Source organism: Mesoplodon mirus, assembly GCF_964341445.2.
Source record: "Mesoplodon mirus genome assembly, chromosome: 3".
Classification (NCBI taxonomy): domain Eukaryota; kingdom Metazoa; phylum Chordata; class Mammalia; order Artiodactyla; family Ziphiidae; genus Mesoplodon; species Mesoplodon mirus.
The window spans coordinates 90,311,730-90,320,831 of record NC_138978.1 but is presented as its reverse complement, the minus strand read 5'-3'; positions in this window follow the sequence as shown (position 1 = coordinate 90,320,831).

The following is a 9,102-nucleotide window of genomic DNA, read 5'->3' as shown; positions in this document are numbered from 1 at the left end:
GTCCAAATTCCTCACAGCCTTCAATACCTTGCTTGATCTGGCCCTCTGCCTACCTCTCCCACGTCACCCTTCTCCCTCTTGCCCCAGACCTCCAGCCACTTCTCTCTGTTTCTTGAATCCTCCAGCTCATCTCGCCATTCAGATATCCACTTAAGTATCATCTGTTCCCTGATCACCCTCTCTGAAGCTGCACACAGACTCTCTAGCACAATATCGATTTGCTGTCTTCATGATTACAAGAAATTATCTTCCCTATTGTATTTGCTTGATTAAGGTCTGTGTCATCATCCCCCCAGCCCCACCCAGGAGACTGAAAGCTCCTAAAGAAGGATTTTTTTTTTTTTTTTTTTTGCGGTACGCAGGCCCCTCACTGCTGCGGCCTCTCCCGCTGCGGAGCACAGGCTCCGGACGCGCAGGCCCAGCGGCCATGGCTCACGGGCCCAGCCTCCCCGCGGCATGTGGGATCCTCCCGGACCGGGGCACAAACCCGCGTCCCCTGCATCGGCAGGCGGACTCTCAACCACTGCGCCACCAGGAAAGCCCAGAAGGATTTTTTTTATGAGCAGGTTTTGGGGTGATTTTATATATTTTTATTTTTGCGGTACGCAGGCCCCTCACTGCTGCGGCCTCTCCCGCTGCGGAGCACAGGCTCCGGACGCGCAGGCTCAACGGCCATGGCTCACGGGCCCAGCCGCTCCACGGCATGTGGGATCTTCCCAGACCGGGGCACAAACCCGTGTTCCCTGCATTGGCAGGCGGACTCTCAACCACTGCGCCACCAGGGAAGCCCTGGGGTGATTTTTATTTTATAAATTTTTTAAAATTTTACTTAAAATTTTTTTTTCTATTCTTTTTCAAATTCTTTTTCCATTGGGACTTCCCTGGCTGCCCAGTGGTTAAGACTCCCTGCTTCCAATGCAGGGGGCACGGGTTTGATTCCTGATTGGGGAACTAAGATCCCACAGGCCGCACGACACGGCCTAAATAAATAAATACATAAATAAAAAGAAGGATCTTAGCTGTCTCATTTACCATTGTATTTCCTGGGCCTAGAAGAGCCCCCAGTACAGGATGGGCACTCAACAAATAGCTAATGAATGGAATGAAGGAAATGTTGATCAAATGACATGCCTTCAAAAATGCATTCTATAAAATACATTGTGTTATCAGCTTATTTTTCATTCATTTATTAGATATTTACTGAATATCTACTGTGTATAAAGTGTGGGAGGTACAATGTTGAACAGATTGGTTCCTGCCCTCCTGGAGTTTATAATCTAATGAGAAGTAAAAGAAAAACCAGTTAGTTTAGTTTACTATATTAATGTTTTTAATACTATTGAACAAAATGCCTCTTTTCCAAATGTCTTCATTGCCAAAGGTAAACATGTTTATTTCAAGAAACAGGTGCTAAGTAACTTTCTGTGGAAATACTCTCCTTTGCTAGAATAGCTGTGTGCTGAAATTTAGACCATTGAGAAAATGATTCCTGCGGCCTCAAAGAGCGAAGAGGAATGGCGTTTCAATAGGGAGCTCTGGTCTTTGCATTTCTGAGTGAACAAGTTTACAGAGGAATTAAACTGCATTAGTATTTTGATACCATCTTAAATTATCTAAGCTTTCCGATAAGCAACAAAGATTGGAATGTGAGTCATTTTGCGGCTTCAAAATGGTTGGTTAGCTGCGATCCTTGATGTTTACCCTACTGTTGCAAACAGAAGCTTTTAACTACATCCGTATCAAAATCAAGAACACAATCATTATAAAGAAGCTCAAATGAAGCAACTGTATTTGATGAAGGTGAAAGGCAATGAGACTCCGAAACTTTATGATCCTCATTCCCTTTGAGAATCAACAAAAGCAGAAGGATCCTCTCCCAGAAAAATGTCCCTGAGCACATACACAAAAATCACTTGCATAACAGTCTTGCGAAGGTTATGAATCCCTGATTGGGACCTCACCGCTCTTCCTAAACTCTTTCCCCAGACTGCCAAGTTGAAGGATTGGTTTGATTTTGGACAGCAAACTTCAACAGTCAGCAATTTCTTTGATCCTGAATGACAATAGATAAAATGACTGGGATTGAGCAGTGGCTTCAAGCAGGAATAAGGCAAGAATAAAGGCCAAAGGAGAGAGAAGGGCAGAGGAGACACGGGGAGAAAATGAATGAGGAGTGAATGAATATGGGAGTGAAGAGAGGAAGGAGAGAGAGAAAGGGAGACAGAGGCAGGAGGTGGGGGACAGGGAGGTGGGGGCAGCCCTCCCATCCGGACCTCCAGGATGGCTCAACTTCGGTAAAATATTTGGTTCCTCTTCTCAAGCACTTACTCCCTCAGTTCCTGCTGGCCCCTCTGGTCCATGAGCAGTCAATCTGTCCAGCTCTCCCGGGCCCCTTCCATTGGAAGCCTAGGGATTCTTTGCTCTGCTTCTCTCAGCCCACCTGCCTTCTTATTAAGGACCGCTGCACTTCTCTGCTTCTTCCCACGAGAGATGGGTTTTCTACTGCTGCCTTCGTTTCTTTACCAACCCTTCCCTGTCTTACCCAGTTATTTGATTTCTACCGTGGTCTTGGGGCTTCTCATCAAGAAGGACCATAGTGAAAAAGAAAATGTTTTTTCTTGTCTTCACTTATTTTATATATAGTTACTCACCTGTGCCCTTAAAACTCTCTTCTACCTTGTTTTCTGGGTTCATTTTAGTAACTTTTTAGCACTCCTTCGTTGTTTCACTTGCTCCATCTCTTTTTTCCCTTCCAAGTCTGAGCAATCCCAGAGTTTAGCTCTCACTTTTCTGTTTTCTTTACACTCCCTCCCTGAGGAAACGATGGATTATAATGACGCAGTGTAGTGTGGTAAGAAAAACATGGGGTTCAGAAGCAGAAAAATACCCTAAATTCTGGTTCTAATATCACTGCTGTGCAACCTTGAACAAGTCACTAACCTCTCTGAGCCTCTGCTTCTTCCATCTGAAAAAAACTGAGGACAATAATATATCTCTAAAATTCTTGTCGTGAGGATTCAATGGGATAAGATTTGTAAGAAAGTGCTTGTCATAGTCTTTCACTGAGTAAGCATCTTGACCATCGAGTGTATGCCAGCCTCAGTATAAGATGGTGCAATCAACAATACACAGTTTTCTGCCCTAAATCTACGCACAGTCTAGGAAGATGATTGGCATGTAAACAAGTAAATTAAATACACTGTGTCAGGAGCAACAATAGGAATATTTACAAAATATTTAGAAAGGACACACAGGACAGGGAATAAATAAATCTACAGGAGGTTTGTGATACAAGGAAGGCTTCTGGGGCAAGGTGATATTTGAGTTGGATTTTGAAGGATAAATGTTAAACAATAGAAGTAGGAAAAGATCAGGTTATGTAGAGGCACCTAACTGTGAAACAGCATGGACTATTCAGGCTGGAAAAGTATGGAGAGGCCAGGTAATACTGTGGTGATGATAATGGTGATAACACCCAATTATTGAGTGACTGCTCTGTGCCAGGCATTGCCATATACTTAAGCACTTGCACACATGATTTCTTGAAATCCTCATTACAACAACCCTGTGAGCGGAAGAGCTTGGGGCTTGGCCCTGTGGCCAGATGAAGAGCCACTAGACTTTTAAGTAGGGCGGATACTCTGATCATAGTGTATTTAGAAAAGTGATTAAGGCATCAGGGATTTTTTAATCATGGTGAAGTACACATAACATACATTTTATTCATTTTTAAGTTTACTGTTCAGTAGCATTAAGTATATTCACATTGTTGTGCTACCATAACACCATTCATCCACAGAACTCTTCATCTTGTAAAACTGAAACTCTGTACCCATTAAACAAGAACTCCTTTCTCCCTCCCCGCAGCCCGTGGCAACCACCATCCTACTTTCTGTCTCTGTGAATTTGACTACTCTAGGTACCTGATATAAGTGGAATCATACAGTATTTTTCCTTTAGTGACTGACTTATTTCATTTAGCATAATGTCCTCAAGGGTTGTCCATGTTGTAGCATGTGTCAGAATTTCTTTTTATTTTTTTTAAGCTGAGTGATATTCTATTGTATGTATATACCACATTTTGCTTTTCCATTCATCCATCGATAGACACTTGGGTTGCTTTCACCTCTTAACTATTGTGAATAATGCTGCTGTGAACTTGGGTGTACAAATATCTCTTCAAGGTCCTGCTTTCAAGTCTTTTGGGTATATACACAGAAGTGGAATTGCTGGATCATATAGTAATATTCTATTATATTATTATTTATTTTATTTTTATTTTTTTGGCCGTGCTGCATGGCTTGCGGGATCTTAGTTCCCCCACCAGGGATTGAACCCAGGCCCTTGGCAGTGAGAGCATGGAGTCCTAACCACTGGACCGCCAGGGAATTCCTAGTAATATTCTTTTTTTTTTTTTTTTTTTTTTGAGGAAATCCATGCTGAAAGGCATCAGGTTTGAAGATAAATCTGGGAGAGGAAGCCTGTGGGCAGGATGCCATTCCCTGACTAGAGATGGTAAGAACCTCAACTTCAGGCTATTGGGAATGAAGAGAAGGGAATGTAGGAAAGCAATTGACAAGATCTTGGAGCCTAACTGGTGTAAGAGAAGGGGATTCTGGATGACTCCCTTACAAGGTAGGTATCTCCAGACTTTTTGCCTGAAGTGTATATAAGTTTAGGGACCCCCTTTGAGAAAAAGAATTTTTAAAATGAATTAAAAAATTAAGTGCAAGGTTCTGAAAGGGGTCCATGGAAGTGAGGGGGCCCTTCTAATGTACACCTGAGGGAGAAGAGCAGGTGCAGATGACATGGGCATCATTTTATCTGGCCTGCCAACATCCTTTTCCTCTGGAGTTATGCGTCTCCCCTTTCTCAGCTCCTGTGGTGATGGAGGAGCTGCCTACTCACCTTCCATGCCATCTCAGGTCCAGACCTGCCAGTCAGGGCTTTTCTCCCTGTGGCTAAGAGATTGCTGTGGAGAGGGGTAAGTGACCCAAAGCAGGTCAGTGAGACTCAGTTCTGGGACTTTTGTTGGAACTGTTGGGAAATGGTTCATTTTTCTATTATGCCTTTTTTTTTTTCTTTTCTTTGTGGCTACTGAGAGGTTAGGATGTAAGCCTGAACCTTCTGGTGGTAAATCTGACACCAAAAGGGAAGAGTCAGTGGAAGAGAAGAGGTATATGGAGATACACTGGCTTGTGATACACTTTGATTGAGTCCCTGGGTCCAGTCATGCCTAAAGTTAGAACGACTTCAGCCATTTTTGTCAGATGAACCAATTAAGCCCATTTTTTGTCTATGTCACTTTGAGTTAGTTTTCTGTCTACTCTAACCAAAATAGGCAGCTTCTGTATCTGTTCACCAAAAAGAACAACGGTGAGCCCTGCTTGGGTCACATGCCTCCTTGGACCCAGTAACCGTGCCTCGGGGGATAGGGCAAACCCTTTGACAAGTCGGCCACGTGAAAGCCTCTGGTGGGGAAGGAGGTGGCTCTGAGATTGAGAGACTGACAGTATCCCATGAAGTGAGTGGTGGGTACTCCCCAGATGAAGCCAAAAATTTTTAAAAAGGATTCGATGCGCCTTACAAGGGTGATTTTAGATTCTTGAGGGATCTAGGAAGTTGGTTCTTCAGGAATCATCCTAAAGCAAGCCCAGTTTCAAATCCTAATTTTGCTCTCTATTAACCATCTGCTTTTGGCCAGGTTGTGTATCCTTTCTTACTGAGTCAGTTTCTGAGTGTAAAATGGGTATAGATAATATTTACCATTTTAGGATTGTTGTGAGGGATGCCTATAAATGAAGTGACCATTTTATTTATCATCTAAACAGGGACACTTTTCAGAGCAAAAAGGAACACTTTCAAGGAGTCTTATCAGGACTGCCTGAGACAAAAAATATTAGCAGTACCCCCTTTCACTCCCTAAAGTATCCCTATTTGGGTGATAAATTGTATGATCTCACTGCCCATAATGCACCTCTAATATTGTTTACCACATAGTAGCTGCTTAAAAGTCGCTTAGCCTCCTCTGAGCCTTCTAATAGAACTGACTGTTTCCTTCTTATTATACTTCTTTGTAATTCTCTGGCATTGTGCATTTACAAGGGATATTCTCCAAAATGTTTTTTACTGTTGTCCTGGTGGGAAGGTACATGTCAATACGATCTACAGATTTGTATCTGTGAAAGCACTTTCTTAAAGCTCTCCACCAACTGCTTTTAATTAATGGGTATTTGGAAAGGTAGCATTGACCTCTTTAAGAGCATTTATTTCAATTCGAAGTGTTCTGCATATTAAAGACAGCTCCAGTTAAAATACTTGAGATTGTTGGGACATACCCTGGTAGCTATTTTGTAATGTGAAATTTTACTTAAACTCTAACATTTGCTGACACATTTGATTGTTAGACTTTGGTCAGGATTTTCTAAATTTGTCCTGGCAACGATAAGTTAAAGATATATACTATAATAGGAAAACACAAAAAATGGAGAAAAGATTGAACAAATACTCCATGAAGAAGATATACACATGAAAAAATAAGCACATGAAAAGATGCCTAACATCATTACTTATTTGAAAAATTAAAATTTAAACCACAATGAGATATCACCTCACACCTATTAGAGTGGCTAAACTTAAAAATATTGACCATAATAAGTGTTGGTGAGGATGTAGAGAAGCTAGAATTCTCATACACTGCTGGTGGGAAAGTAAAATAGTACAATTATTTTGGGAAAAGTTGGCAATTTCTTAAAAAGTTAAATGTATAACTTTCATGTGATCCAGCCATTCCACTCATAGGTATTTATCCAAGAAAAATGAAAGCATATATCCATAAAAAGACTTGTACATGAATGTTCATACAGCTTTATTTGCAATAGCTAAAAATGGGAAACAACACAAATGTTCATCAACAAGGGGATGGGAATATATACATATATTGATATATCCTTACAATGGAATACTACTCAGTAGTAAAAAGTTATGAACTACTGATATATGCTACAGTGTCAATGAATTTCAAAATAATTTTGCTGAAAGAAGCCATTTAAAATGGACACACTGTATGGTCCCATTTATATAAAATCCTAGGAAACACAAACTGATATGTAGAGACAGAAAATGTATCCGTGGTTGCTTGACCAGGTTGGGTAGCAAGGAGGAGAAAGAAGGAGGGATTAAAAAAGACCCATTTTTAAGTATGTAGTGGCATTAAGTACATTTTCATTGTTTTGCGACTATCACCACTATCCATCTCCAAAATTTTTTATAATCCCAAACTAAACCTTTGTACCCATTAAACAATAACTCCCGTTACACAAAATTCACATTTCTGTCAAGTTTTCATGACAAAATTGAATATGATTCTTGTACATTCTACAAGGAATGACCTTGAAGCAGATTAAAGTGATTTTGACCCTATGTTCTCCGTCGCCACTGTGGTGAGACAGGCTTACATCATAGCAGGAATGGAATGTGATAGAACTGTGATTTGTACCTCAGATCTGGCCACCATTTCCCACACTCTTTACTCCCAAAGAAAAGTGGGTAAGGTCTTGTCCATGACACTTGGCCACTATCACGCTACTGGAAAAACAGCCCAAACGGCTTGCCTCACTAATCCTAGGTCAACTGTGTCATATTTGTGTGGGAAGACTGAGCTAATTGTCATTCCTACCTCCTGACTAAATTAGCAAATCACATATAAATCATTCACCTTCCTATTAGCCTCCTTCACCTTCTCCCCCACCCCCCAGTCATTCAAAAGTCCTTGAAAAGCTAATAGCAGTCTTGTGCATTTTCTTTTAAAGTTGACTTATGCACTTCTGCTCCAGGATGGCTCAACTTCGGTAAAATATTTGGTTCCTCTTCTCAAGCAGGTTGCCACACCTGGTTCCATGGGTCTGTTCTGGCACAGTAGCTGGTGTTTGCTAAACAAAACTCTTATACTAGGGTCTCAGGGATGGAAACGTGTCCTAAGTGTGCAGGAGAAAGTGATGGCAGGAGGCACAGCTTTAGAACCTGGCAGACCTGGGCCAGGATACTTAGGTCTCTGAGTTTCAGCTTTCTCACCTCTACAACGGATATAATGTCTACCTACCGGTTGTTTGGGGGTAGTAAATGAGAAAGTGTTTGGAAGGCATCTAGAACAGTGCCAGGCGCTCAGGCGAGTGACGAAAGTTCTGTTCCCTTCCTCCTCTCTATCAAATTACTTCGAGATCAGAGGGAAAGAAAGTGGTGGGTTGGAAGTGTGACCACTAAAGAATGGAGGCCACTTTTGGCCTAAAGGATACAAGGATATTTATCTCTATACAAAGATCTGCTTCAAAGAAGCCTACAGATTAAAAAAAAAAAAAAAAGAACAGCCACCTGGGTTTTTGGATTAGTTGAACCCCGGATAAAGATGCTTGTAAAAAGGAGCTGGTGCGAATCCAGAAAAGGACTTGGAAATGCCCAGGCTCTGCCATGGCACATTCCCCAGTTTTTTCCGCACGGCACACACACAGAGTGAACTCGAACTTGGCCCAAAGCCTTGACTGTTCCCATGGCGGCAGCAGGGGAGAGGTCAGACCAACAGGCGTGGGAAGCTGCTAGGTGTGGGACGAAGAAGCAGGTGTCGGAGGACGGGCCCCCTTTCTCAGACAGAGGGGCCCCAAGGCTGCTCCTGGTGCTTCCCGCAGCGGGTGGAAGGGTCCTGCCCGCCACCTGCGCCCGCTGGGCCTGGAGGCGGGGAAGAGGCAGAAGGAGGTGGCGGGCCAGCCATGGTGGGCTTCCCTCCCCTCCGCCGGCCCCCGAGCGAATGCCTGGAAGTTGACGCGAACTCCAGGCCGCTGGGAAGCCCCCGGGCGCGGGGGCAGGGCCGGCTCCCATCGCGGGGCTGGCCGCCGCCGGCGCTGCCCTGTCGGCCGGGTCCGGAGGAGGGGCAGCCTCGCCGCGGGCCTGTATGGCGTGAGGGCGGGGACGGGGTCCAGAGGCCGCGCGGGGAGGGAGCGCCGCGCCCGCCGCCCTTCAATTGGCCGCACCGCCCCCTCGCGGGAGAGGCGGGAGGAGGAGGCCCTCCATTGGTCGGGCTAGTCGGCCAATCCCTGAAGGTCCGGAGGA